This window comes from Theropithecus gelada, chromosome 8 (assembly GCF_003255815.1).
Source record: "Theropithecus gelada isolate Dixy chromosome 8, Tgel_1.0, whole genome shotgun sequence".
Lineage (NCBI taxonomy): Eukaryota > Metazoa > Chordata > Mammalia > Primates > Cercopithecidae > Theropithecus > Theropithecus gelada.
In genome coordinates, this window is record NC_037676.1 from 68,284,775 (window position 1) to 68,298,682 (window position 13,908).

The 13,908-nt window shown below is 42.7% G+C and overlaps 1 protein-coding gene across 1 annotated transcript in view; it reads left to right on the forward strand.

The window, feature by feature from the left end:
- Positions 1–5,636: 5,636 nt before the first annotated feature.
- Positions 5,637–13,908, forward strand: part of DNAJC5B (DnaJ heat shock protein family (Hsp40) member C5 beta) — an 81,486-nt gene continuing 73,214 nt past the window's right edge. The window contains exon 1 of the mRNA XM_025394637.1: positions 5,637–5,797. The gene's annotated coding sequence lies outside the window, so the exon portion shown is untranslated. The remainder of the gene's footprint in view (positions 5,798–13,908) is intronic.

The following is a 13,908-nucleotide window of genomic DNA, read 5'->3' on the forward strand; positions in this document are numbered from 1 at the left end:
CCTCATGCTGTTCTTGTGATAATGAGTGAGTCTCACGAGATCTAATGGTTTTATAAGCGTCCAGCATTTCCCCTGCTCACACTCGCTCCATTTTGCCACACTGGGAAGAAGGTGCCTGCTTCTCCTTTGCCTTCTGCCGCAACTGTAAGTTTCCTGAGGCCTCCCCGGCAATGCAGAACCGTGAATCAATTAAACCTCTTTCTTTATAAATTACCCAGTCTTGGGTATTTCTTCAGAGCAGCATGAGGACGAACTAACACAATGAGTGATTTAGCTACTCTGCAAAAGGCCCCACCTCTCAATACCACCACAATGAAGATTAAGTTTCAACATATGAATTTTGTAGAACTTTCAGACCACAGCAGAGACCACTTGTACTTGGCATGGTCTTTATGGCATTATGTGTTTCTGCAATTGTGACTATTTGGGGGTAAAGAAAAAGGAGAAGAGACAGATTTCTACCATGGGTGGAGAAAGTAGAAAAGTTTTCTGAGACAGGGACTCACTGGGAAAGCTAGACCAATATTAGCTGCAATCTTTGGGAATGCAGGTCTTCACAGTGTGTCTCATGTTTGGTTTAAAGCACTTCCAAAATATCAGACAGTTATGTCTGAATGGAATCACACAAATGTATCACAAAGTCAAATATAACTTTTTTTTTTTTTTTAGTTTCTAAAATGCGTGGGTTCTTGGTCCTATATATAACTTTCTGTTCTTCAGAGAAGAGCCACATAGAAAGGGCAGGCACTGGTCTTAAAGGGATCACCTTATAGGATCTAAACCAATACATCCCTTACACTTTACTTACAATACAGCATAAAATGCCTCTGCTAATGACTTGAGCATTGTATTTCTTGGATCTATGATCACTTATTATTTTAACCTTTCAAAGCCGATACTTTTAGAGCATTCAACTCAAACTACTTTTATTGGCCTGGAAATGCTTTATTGCACTTTGGCTGACATTTTCTTTTAATAATGTCATTAGCACTCCTTAAAAATGAATTCTGTTGGGGTATATAGTACTACCTTTGTTTTAAGAAAATGTTACGATTTTGCGTGTACATGAGGTGGGTCCCATAGCTACAAACATTAGCAATATGTTTCTGATTCAACAGAAAGATCTTTCTGATTCTATAGGCACACTTCCATTTCTATTAAGCGTTAAGTATTTGGTTGCTAAAATCTCCTGAATTTAGATGTACTTTTTCAGGATTACATTGAATTCTCAACATCTTTTAAGAGAGAGTCCAACTTCAGAGTCACTAGGCTTAATTAAAATCTTTAGCGCTTAGTCTGTTTATATTCCTTACCTACTTTGTAGATTTAGCTCTGGTAACTGTTGTTATGCTGACACTGGTTTCCAGTGGGTCACTGAAATCAAATTAATGCAGGCATCTGAAAAGTCAGACATCAATTGTGTTCATTTTCATTTTCCTTATTTTAAAAGGTACAAAATAAGGAAAAGTGATTCTGTTTAACCTTGAAGAATCCTGAATGTATGGACATAGACTACAAGCATTTTAGTGGAAAAATAAAAATTATTTGTAGAAAAAATCCTAAAGAACAAAAACCAAAAGCAAAATAAGAACAAAATTCCTTTCTATACCAATTCTTTTCTGAATATGTAAAGACCCAAGGTCCAAACTCCATTTCCTAGGCCTTTGGAAATGCCTTTAGAGTGTACTCAATACTGTACATTCTGTACTACTATCGAGAGCACTCTATACTGTACATTCAATTTCTTTGTCCAAGTGCAGTAGCTCTCAAAGTCTGGTGTCCACCATCAGGCCTAGGAACCTGCTAAAAATGTCAAGTCTTGAGACTCACTCTAGATATCCAAAACCAGAAACTTGATGGGTGGGGCCTGCAATTTGTGTTTTAACAAGTCCTCAGCTGGGTGCGGTGGCTCACTCCTGTAATCCCAGCACTTTGGGAGGCTGAGGCAGGTGGATCACGAGGTCAGGAGTTCAAGACCAGCCTGGCCAAAATGGTGAAACTCCGTCTCTACTAAAATTACAAAAAATTAGCTGGGCATGGTGGCGGTGGAGGGGGTGGGCGCCTGTAATCCCAGCTACTAGGGAGGCTGAGGCAGAGAATTGCTTGAACCTGGGAGATGGAGGTGGCAGTGAGCTGACATTGTGCCACTGCACTCCAGCCTAGGCGACAGAGTGAGACTCCATCTCAGAAAACAAAACAAGCAAACAACAACAAAAAAAAAACAAAAACAAGTCCTCCAGGCACTCCGTTGGTTTGCTCTAAAGTTTGGGAACTTCTGGCCTAGAGCATTGTTCTCAAGTATTTGTGTATACCTACACCACAAGCTCCTGGAGGAGCTTGACTTAACATGAGTCTCTCACTCAGTCCCTGAGATTTGGAGGCAGTAAATGCAGGAAGCTGTGTGGGAATCTGCGTGTGTGTGTATATATATATATATAGTCTGTAGAACACAATTCGAGAAATTCTGCCTTGAAGTGGAATTTAAATGTTGACAAAATTAGCATCTCCCCCCACAAAATCCTTCTCCATAACTGAGCAAAAACCTTTGAACTCTGACTTACAAATATCTATAACTTTCACTCAGCCTGCAGAATGCCTGCTTCTGAAGAGGTGTGCAGGCTTCCCTCATCACTGCCGTGGGGACCTGGAGCCTCTGTGTGCTCCAGGTGTAAGGCTTTGCCTGACTCTGCTACAGGTGTGCACCTGTTTCATCACAGGGATGTATGCTCAAGGGATGCGGCATAATCCACACCTCCACAGAATGTACAGCATTGAGTATGCTCGGCCAAGACAAAACACAAGGAAAGATGTCATCTTTATTTGCCCTGAGATGATAGTTGGAGGAAGACTGTTTGAGCAAAGAGGCGTTGATCCCTGCATATCCTGCCAGGGAAATACCCTCTTCTAAGCAAGGTGACCTTTCAAGCAAGTTTTGAGAATTACTGAATTAGAATGTAAGGTATGCATAAATATATCTAACTGTGATTTGGGATCAGACACACACTGCATTTCTTCTTTCCATTGAACCTTTTCTAGATCAGAGATGAAAAAAGAGATTTTTTTAAATGTAGAAAGGTGAAGTTTGTGATGGCAAAAAAGCGTATTAATTGTGATTTTATTAAATCAGTCATGTGTTTTCTTCAAGGTATTGGGACCAAATTAATGCATTCATAACATTACTTTGTTTTCATTGTATTTGTTTTTATTGTCATCTGACATTTAAGGCAATTAATACTGTATTTCTACTTACGTTAATAATAAAAAAAAACCTTTAAATAATTGTATTCCAGTAAAATGTGTGAATTAATTTAAAGGAAAAATGTTAAGTAAATATTAGTGCAGATGGCAACATTCTGAAGATGCCACATGAATAATCAAAGTGTGGGAAATGCACGTTATTTTCATGAGTTCAGCATAATCCATTTTAACACTTTTCCAATGTTGAGCTTTATATTTGTTTTCTGTTATAAACAGTGCTTCAAAAAAACCTCTTGTAGCTAAATATTTTTCATATCTGTAATGGTTCTCTTAGGAGAATTCACAGATGTGGAATTGTTGAATGGAAGGGCAATAATTATATTATTTTAAAGTTTAAAATTGGTGTCCATTAATCATTTCCCTAAGTTTTTATGAAGACATTTAGGAAGTCAGTAAAGCAGCATTTATGACCTATGGGAATACTTTCTTCCTTGTTACTCAAAGCGTTGCTTAAGGCAGTGGCCTTCAAGTGTGTTCTGGGACCAAATGGCAATTTCTCCCCAACCAGCCAAGGCGTGTGGTGGGGAAAAGGCTTGGTGGAAGATCTGGTTTGTAGTTAATGTTAAGTAACTTTTCCACTTAATTAGCTTTGTGATATCGTGCAAGACACAACTTCTCTAAGTTGTAATTTTCTCATCCATAAAATTATACTAAAAATAATACTGGTTATCTCACCAAGTTGTGAAGATTAAATAGAGTGATAAACGTGAAAATAGCTTGTAAATGAAGCAGGATGTAAAATGTTATCAGTATTATAAAAGCCCAATATATGTTCTCCTCTTGAGAGATTCTTAAAGCCTAATTCTCTGACTTCACAGGTACGTCGTCTCACGCAATTCAGATAATTTTTTAGTACCATATGGGGTTAGTGTCTAGAAAAAAATGAAGGATATGAAAGAATGAAGAACGAAGTTCCAGTGAGACGCTATTTCTTTACAGATTGCTCCTCCCTGTCCCCTACACAACACTAGAAACTGGTATAGCGCTATAGTCAATACTGTGTGTGTGTGTGCATGTGTGTGTATGTTTTAAACAAGGTCTCATTCTGCCGTCCAGGCTGGAGTGCAGTGGTGCAATCTCAACTCATTGCAGCTTAGACCTCTTGGGCTCAAGCGATCCTGCCCTGTCAGCCTCCTGAGTAGTTAGAACTACAGGCATGCACCACTACGCCCGGCTAATTTTTGTACTTTTTGTAGAGATGGGATCTCACTATATTGCCCAGCTGGTCTCAAACTCCTGGGCTCAAGTGATCCTCCCACCTCAGCCTCCCAAAGTGCTGGGATTACAGGCATGAGCCACCTCACCCTGCCAACACTAACTCTGGACTTTTGTTTGAGCTTTGCTGCTTATCATCAAATCTCAATGAAAATATTAGTTACTCAGAAGTCACCTTACTTGTTTTTGTTTTTTTTTTTTTTTTGAGATGGAGTCTCGCTCTGTCGCCCAGGCTGGAGTGCAGTGGCCAGATCTCAGCTCACTGCAAGCTCCGCCTCCCGGGTTCCTGCTATTCTCCTGCCTCAGCCTCCCGAGTAGCTGGGACCATAGGCGCCGCCACCTCGCCCGGCTAATTTTTTGTGTTTTTTGTAGTAGAGACGGGGTTTCGCCGTGTTAGCCAGGATGGTCTCGATCTCCTGACCTTGTGATCCGCCCGTCTCGGCCTCCCAAAGTTCTGGGATTACAGGCTTGAGCCACCGCGCCCGGCCGTCACCTTACTTGTTAATCTAGAATTGGTCTGGTGGCTTAGGATTTCTGAATCTAGGCTAGGACCAGAGCCAGCCACTCCTGGCATCTACGTTGCTAGGGAAACTAATGATCTTCACTGAGACTCTGTTCTCTTCCCATAATGTACATTACCCAAATGGTCTCTTGTCATGTGTGGATTCAGGTAAAAATTGTCTGATGAGCTGCATACCAGAAAACTGTGATGTGGACAAACTCCAGAGAGTAGAGCAAGATCTGAGCGCAGCGTGGTCAGAATGGCAGAGGCTGACACTGAGAGCACCTGGACTCTAGAATCAGCTCTGTCACTTCACCACGTGGGGCCTCAGTTCCTTATCTGTAAAAAAAAAAAAAAAAAAAAAGGAGTTAGATGAGAATCTGGTCATGAGCTGGTCTTCTAGGTCTCTCCTCACAGTTAAGATCCCATAATTCTGCAGGTCAGTTTATAATCTGCAAGGGGATTCTCCCCTGAGGGCCCTCACAAGGTTTTGAATGGTAGAGCAAGTGGAAATGGGGGAATGTCTTTCCCAACCTCCCGCCGTGGGCAGGAGAGGAAGTGCTGTCCAGGAGGGCCTTAGCTGGACCATCTGGGGAATGAGGATTCCACTCTGTGACATCACAATATCCAGCCCAGGTTTGACCTTGACAACCGGGAAGGAGAAATAACAGGAGGTGCAGTTACTGATATAGCCAAGGTGGGACGCTGCTGGAGGGAGCTAGAAGGGATCAGCCAGCCATGCCTCCAGTTCAGGTACGTGGCATTGCTAAGCTCGGAACAGGACTTGCCAATGTCTAAAGGAAAAAGAGGAGAGATCTCAAGGCAAGTGTGTCTCCAAGCTTAGGAAGAACAGTATAAGCACAGATAGCATGTGCCCCAGCTGTGTTATGGTAATGTAAGGTTCCATACGAGCAGAAGCAGAGCTGGGTGCATTCTGCCAACAGCCAGTCTGCTTGTCATGAAGCTGGACGATGAGGACATTTCTGAGGCTGTAGTCCACTTGTGCTGCTGGTGATATATTTCTATATAGAGGTTTTTGTCTTTCAATAGCTTCTCCCTGGAATGACAGGGAAGAGTAAACAAAAATAAGTTCACTGAAGGAAGTATTTTAATAGAAGCCAGTACAAAAACAAACAAAAGTAATAAAAGGTGAAAAGTTATGTTATGGGTTAGCAAGCAAGACTGACTCTAAGGTCGAGTTTTGAAAGTTCAAACCTTGAAAGGCAAAAGGCCACCCCTATAAACAGTAAAAGAGAAGGGGCTTTTGGCTGAGAAGTAAGTAAAACAGTTCTGCTGGAACCATATACGGGACCCCCCACCCAGCTCCCAGCAACTCCCGCCAGTGAAATCATTGCTGGGGATGCGGACAGTTCTGTTTTCTTTACCTTGCCTTGGGGTTTTGGCTTCTACAATACTTGTTTCTTCCTGCAGTCTTGGGGCCCCGAGAGGCTCTCAGTGACGGCAAAGAACTGTTCTGTTTACCAGTGGGGCGGAGCACGGGGCCAGCGCCAGGCCCTGACTCATCCCCATGTGGACTCCCTTGGGTCTTAGCACACTGCAACCCCGGAGTTGGAGCACAGGACAGCTCAGGCAGGCACGCTGAGCTCTGCCTGCAAGGTCAGAGTTGATGGTGATGCTCCCTCAGTGGGAGCCGGAGTCCCTGTTCTGACAGGTAGGTCAGTCACCCACAGGGGACCCAAACAGCCATCGACAAGAGGAGGAAGAGATGGAATCTCTATCCACAGGACACAATTCTAACTCTCCTTGACCTCCAACACATCACGAATAAATATGTCATAGCAGTAAGGCCAATACTCTCACATTCTATGAAAGTAGTAATCGTCCCCACAGCATGTAAAACTGAGAGATCCAGATAAAAACAAAATACACTTGCACATTAACTTTATAGCACACATTCAACTGCTGTACAGAAGTCACTGTGATTTTCACAATTCGGTTATGATCTAATCATAACCACTCAAACCTTGAACATTAAAATCTCATTGGTCCAGTTTTTAGCCTTCCTTCCTTGATAGCCATTGAAAACTAAGTTTAAGCTGAACCTCAGATAATACCCACAAAACACAGAAAGTCCTAACTCATCTCCATTTGCATTTATTGACTGTAACGTTCCCTGACCATTGTGTTAGTCACATGCTGCTGCAGCCTGTCACGTACTGCAGAATTTTAGAGTCGGAGGGGAACTAGAAGATCATCCATTCCACAGCTTCGTTTCCAGAAGGAGAAACCAGACACAGAGGTGTCTCGGCTAAGGGGATCAAGCTAGTTAGTGCTGGGGACTCAAGTTTAAGCCCCCTCACGCTCAGCCTGGTGGCCTCTCCAATACACCCCGCCCCACAATGAATGAATGTGTTGGTTCATATTTGAACTAACTCTTTGATTTTCTAAGTTAGAATATGCTAAAAAGAGGAAATCTCGTTTATCACTTTGGTGTGGTTATTGGTAAAAGTAGGTATTCTCCTAGCCTCTGCATCTCCATACAAAATAAGCTTTGGTTAACGACAAGAAAAAGCACCAAAGACCCCATTCAAAAGACTGAGATAACAGTGAAAATAAATCCAGGGAAACTGACTAGCTACTGTAAATTGAGGGCTGATTAGAAGTAATCTTTATTTTTCTTAAAAAAAAATCTATACAATTTACCAGATTTTTACTTTATAATAAATATATAGTCTTCCTGTGGCCTTGTCTTTTCCAGTTTAGGTAGACAATACTTTGTTTATGAACATGTGTGTGTACACCCTTGAATGTACAGATGAGTAAACACTTTATCTGGCAGGTGTGGGGCTGGCTATTACATCCATCCATGGTAACTGACCTACCCTTACTTACCTCATATATCTTCTATATGAGCCTTCTCTGACTTATCCAATGAATTAATATTCTATTTGGAATTAACATGATAGTATAGGAGGAGCCTCCTTAGACTTGTCCAGGGTTTGGCATACATGATGCTATATATGTCTTGCTTCCATAATTAATCTGCAAGTTTGAGCCCGGGCAGTGCCTGCGTGCAGGTACTCAGCGTTTTTCCAATTAAATTCATTGCAAATATAATAGTATCAGTCCAAAGATCCAAATTCTGAAAGAAAAGGAAATGAAATGAAGAATTTTTAAATATAAATAGAGACCTAATTTTTATAGTCATCAGCGCCATCATTAGCCTTAGAGAGGTCTGATAAGTATTTTCTAGGTCATTAGATTGTTTTTTAGCCAACTAAAATGTGAACTTTCTGTAAGGATTTTCCATATGTTTCTGGTTTTATATGCAGATTGCCTTTAATAAAAGATAATTATGAAGCAATTACCAACAAGAAGGAGCATAAGAAATAGCATTCCATCAAGGCATAGGCTTTAAACAGTTGTTGTTATAGCTTTCAGCTTCCATATTAATTTTAAAAGTTGTGTAATATATTGAGTAATTTTACACACACCATGCCATATAACTACAGGAGAAAGCTGATTGTGAAAAACAGAGGGATAAAAGAAGTTTTAGTTTCAGAATTCTTCATTGTGGTTTTGAAGTTTCAAATCTCTCCAGTAAAATGAAACACAGGTATGCCAAGTAAACTTTTGAAATGTTTTCTCTTGAATTACCGGAGAAGATGCAGCCTTGACAAGTTTTATTTAAGAGACTTGGAAGGGAAAAAAGGAAAGGAAGCTACCTCTCTGAAGATCCTGAGACAGCAGAGTCTCCTTTTGCTGCCATCCCCTGAGGCGCCTTGGCAAGCTGCCACGCTGGATCTCCGACACGCGCAGGACACTGCCTGTCATCCCAGCCCAGCCCCCATGCCCACTCTCCCAAGAATTGTGCAACAGGGCCTTTGTAACCTGAGGCCCGTGAAGTCTGTGGAGGAATATGACCCAGAGCCAAGGGGCGTTGGTGCCACCAGGGCTGAGAAGGAGCTCTCCTGCTGTTTACCCTGCTATCCCGTGGGAACCTCAGAAGGGGGAAGGTATGCTCTGAAATGCATGGGGAGTCAAGTCCTTGGCACAGCTGTGAAGCAAGCACTCTAGTGAGTGTCTTTTCCCGTCATCTTTGCTGACCTCCGGAGGCATGCTTCATGCTACTCCAGAGAGTAGAACCTCATGTGCTTTCATTTTTATTGTATTTGTATAAATATATGGGGTACAAGTGCAATTTTTAAAAATGCATAGATTGTGTGGTGGTCAAGTTTGGGCTTTTAGGATACCCATCACCTGACCTACCCATCCTCCTTTCAAGCCACACCTCCTCCTCCTCCTCCTCCTCTTAATTGTGTCTCCTACTGAAAGCTACAAGTTGTGGTCCCATTATTCCAATGTCCTGTAAGGGTAAAGGGCATCCTGCTGTCCAGGGAGCAGGGATCCATATTATATGTGATGAGGATGGTAGAGTGCCAGGCACTGGTAGCAGGACAGCCCCAGAAATCTTTGGGATTCATCGATTTACAAAACCAGCTTCCTGCCTCCTCTCCTCACCTCTCCCATAGACATCGTCCTCCAATATGACAAGTACACAATCTGGCCACCATAATACTTGGGGTTGTTCCGTCTCTTCTGCCTGGGGAAAATGTCATGAGCTGAGTCATGAATATTCTCCTTTTAAGTTACCCAAACATCATGATGGCCACACAAATGGAGCTCTAACCAATAGGAAGTGAAAGATTCACTCTCAGTCTTGCCATTTGAGTGGCACCGAGTACTACGGCGTGTAATTCACTATAAATGACAAGTTCCACATTTTTATATTACCAATATTGTTGATCACAAAAGGTGGTCTCAGGAAAACGGACGTTTTAGCCAGTTGAGAAGACAACTTACTTGGCACCTAGAAGACCAGTATTCTCGTCCTTTCAAGTATATTTAGAATGCAAAATCAGTATTACTACAAGAGAGGGAGAGCTTTTTTTTAAGTTAGGATATGTTCCTCTGCATGGTAGGAACTGGCGCTATCTCCCTCCCCACATCGACCTTATCTCCTCTCATACTATGTCCTTTCAAGGAGGTTGTTTTCCAGTCTCCTTTGTATGACAAATGAACTCAATGTCAGTTTCAATCCAGTTTGTACTTTTAAAAACTTAATATGCACCTGGGACTGTACTAGGCACTGTGACAACAGTAAAATAAAATGTTTGACATAAGTTGGGCTCTTTAAGAGTTAAGAATTTAGTTAAGGAGACAAGATGTACACCTGCAAAGAGTTCAAAAGCAAAGAGGAAACTACAAAACTATGTGAAAAATGTGCGCACTGTGAACTTCAAAGTGCCCCAGGGGCTCAGAGCGAAGAAGCAGTGTTGTCTGGAGTGTTCAGGTTGCTCATGAGGGCAGGTCAGCACTGAGACTTGGGAGGAATCTTGAAAGGAAGAGAAACAGAGTATGACTGATTGACACAAACTTAGGGAGAAAAACAATTTCCTAGTGAAAATTTTGGCCCTGGCACAACCACTCTTCTCCCACTCACCGGCGCTCATGTCCACTCTCCCTGCGCTTTGACGACTGGTTCTTGGCTTGCAAAGCAAACAATTCACATTGCTTCATTGGGATATGAAAAAGAGGAGTCATGGAAACACAAGGACACCAGGAAGGACAAAATGAACTCTAACAGGTGGTTTCCGTGAACAGCCCTGCATGCTGAAACCAGGGCTGTGTCTGACTTTAATTATGCACGTGGGCTTCTAGAGCCTACACCCTGAAGTCAACATGTTCCAAAACTAACTCATTATCTTCCCCAAACCTGCTCCCTCTTTGTGATTCCCACCTCAGCCAGTGGGCCTCACCATATTCCCAGTTTCTCTGGCGAGGATCTCAAGTCCCCTCTGATTCCTGAGTCACTCTCTACTGCTGCATTCGGTCACTGAGCATTGAGTTTAGGGGGTTGGATCTCCACATCTTTTCCAAACCCATTGCCTCAGCCAGTTCTTCCTGCTGCCACCCTGGTCTGGGCCCTCATCTCCTCATCTTCCTCTAAGGTCACTCATCTCTCCAGCCCCATTCCTCTGCACTCGTTGGCCACACCTTTCTAAAATAGAAACCAGCACTCCCCAGTTTCAAGTTTTTCCCATTGTTTGTAAAACAATGACTAAACTCCTTTGCTTGGTTTTCAAGGCCTCTCATCTTCTCTAGCTTCACTGGACCAAGCCTCTCCCCTTGGCCACCCATTTACCCATTCCTCCCCACCTCTTATGCACCAGGCGGATCTGTCTGCCTTCAATTTTCCAGCTTGCCCAATACTTCTCTTGCCTCCATGGTCTTGCTCATGCAATTTCTTCAGCTTTTCTGATAGTTGAGCTCCTAATGAGGCCTCCTGTGGGATTCCTGCTTCCCAGGAGCCACTGCTTCCTACCTCCATCATTTGTGACATTCTCCTGACATTTAAAAAATTTTGACCCTTTGTGCTGAAGAAGTGAGCCAGGTGAGATTGGGAGACCAGGGCAAAGGGAGTAGAAGAATGTTTTGAGACAGGGAAGAGCATGTGTAAAGACTCAGAAGACAGAGAGAATGGTGTGTTCGTGGAGCTAAACGTGCATAGTAGTTAATAGAAACTGGGTTTGAGTGGACAGGACAGCATTGGGAAGAAATGGCACTGGAGGCAGGGGCAAGTCCTAGGGATTGGCCCTGCTAAGAAGCTGGACTTTTAGCTAAAGATCAACGGGCAAGTTTGAAGAGTTATCAGCAGGGCAGTGATGGGATAATATTTGCATTTTAAAGGAATTAGTATATGGGGACCAGAGAAAGACTGGAGAAAGGACTGTCAGTTAGAGAAGGCTGGCAGGAGATAATAAGCTTGGTCAAGGGTAGTGACCAAGTTCACTACCTCTATTCAAGAAACAGAGGAAGAGAGTAGACTTCAGAGAGCTTTAGAAAGGAGGCGCGATTAGGCCTGGTTAATTGATCGGCATGGTTTAAATGGAGAGGGTGAGAGAAGGGAGACACCTGGGTTTCTGGCGTGGCCTAGAAATGATACTGTCCATGGCACAGCATCACTTCCTGCTGATGCCCTCTAAAGAGACTGGATCTCTCTCTCCCTTCTCAGAGATGAAACTTTTGACAGTGAGAGTGGGGGTAGTCGACAGCTCCTCAGACATTTGCTTCGGAGAAGACACTTCCAGTTGATATGGGGCCTGGATCTCATTCATTTGTTACAGTCTCCAGGGCAACTAGTTATTCAATAAACTTTGGTGAATAAACAACTGTGCCTATAAATACTGTTCCTGGTAGTCTTCCTGCTATGTTTTCTAAAAAATATTGGGCATTTTATCTTTTATTGCCCTTCATAGTGTAAATATAATGGAGCCTGTCTTCCTCTCCAACTCAGATTTCAGTTGAAAGTCTTCATTAGGAGGCAAGTCTTCTGCCAGCTGGGTTATTTGATAGCCGTCATAGTCCTCATGGTGCTCCTTGATGGCTATTTAATATCTGGTAGCTCAGAGTCATCACCAGAAAATCAACTGTGTCTTTTGACAGCATCCCGGGCCAACAGTCCCTTTCCTACATCTTCCTTTCTCTTCAAAGTCATGGCCTGTACAACAAAAGATTAAAATCCCCTTATGTCCTTTATTCCTACCTAGAACCTTAAAGGAACTAAACATACCATGTCTTCTGACTGCATCTTTTCTTATGAATCACTTCAAGGCATACTCATATTGTCAGAAAGTAGTTCATCTCCAGAATCATGGGTCACGATCAACTTGCTCTGTCCCTCCCCTGCCACCACTGCCCCCTTCCTCTATTGGTAAGTCCACTTGATAGAGCGGTGAGGTCTCCTTCTTTTCCTCCTCCACCTGTAGTCTGTGCTGTTGTGGCATGTTCTTTTTTTTTTTTTTTTTCTTTTTTCTTTCTTTCTTTATTTATTTTTGAGACAGAGTCTTGTTCTGTCACCCAGGCTGGATTGCAGTGGCACGATCTCAGCTCACTGCAACCTCCACCTCCCAGGTTCAAGTGTTTCTTGTGCCTCAGCCTCCCCAGTAGCTGGGATTACAGGTGCCCACCACCATTCCCTGCTAATTTTTGTATTTTTCGTAGAGAGACGTGTTTCACCATTTTGGCCAGGCTGGTCTTGAACTCCTAACCTCAAGTGATCTGCCTGCCTCATCCTCCCAAAGTGCTGAAATTACAGGCATGAGTCTTTCCTTATTCACATCTTGAGGCTGCTCACGGTCCTCCCTTGTGTCTGGAATCTCGTAGTGATGGCTTTCTCCTGGGCGCATGTTCGTGAGAGCCCCTCACTACCTCTATAAGTTGCAGAAGCAATCAGTGAGCACTTTCTTCACCCTCGTTAGCAGACCGTCAGGTTTGCATATCAGTGATTTCATCATAACTAGGGAATGGTAAAATCATAGTCCAATTAATATAATTCTTTAATTTTAAAGAACTATACAACTAGAAGGAGGTAGTTATCAATATATATTTAAAAATGTGGCCGGGCGCGGTGCCTCAAGCCTGTAATCCCAGCACTTTGGGAGGCCGAGACTGGCGGATCACGAGGTCAGGAGATTGAGACCATCCTGGCTAACACGGTGAAACCCCCTCTCTACTAAAAAAATACAAAAAATTAAGCGGGCACCTGTAGTCCCAGCTACTCTGGAGGCTGAGGCAGCTTAAACCTGGGAGGCGGAGCTTGCAGTGAGCTGAGATCCAGCCACTGCACTCCAGCCCAGGCGACAGAGTGAGTCTCCGTCTCAAAAAAAATAAAAAATAAAAAAAGTAAAAAATAAAAATGTGTTTCCCAGAATTTAAGGTAATGATATTGCCACAATTGATACACACATATGTTATTATAAATGCTCATTTTAGAAGATGAAAGATACCATCTGAATAGCAGACAAATAATAAGTTCTATTTAGGTCATTATTGGCATTTCCTCCTATCCCTTAACATAATTTCAGTCAGCTTTACATTTAGACATCATTTCTTGCTTAGTTTTGAGATAA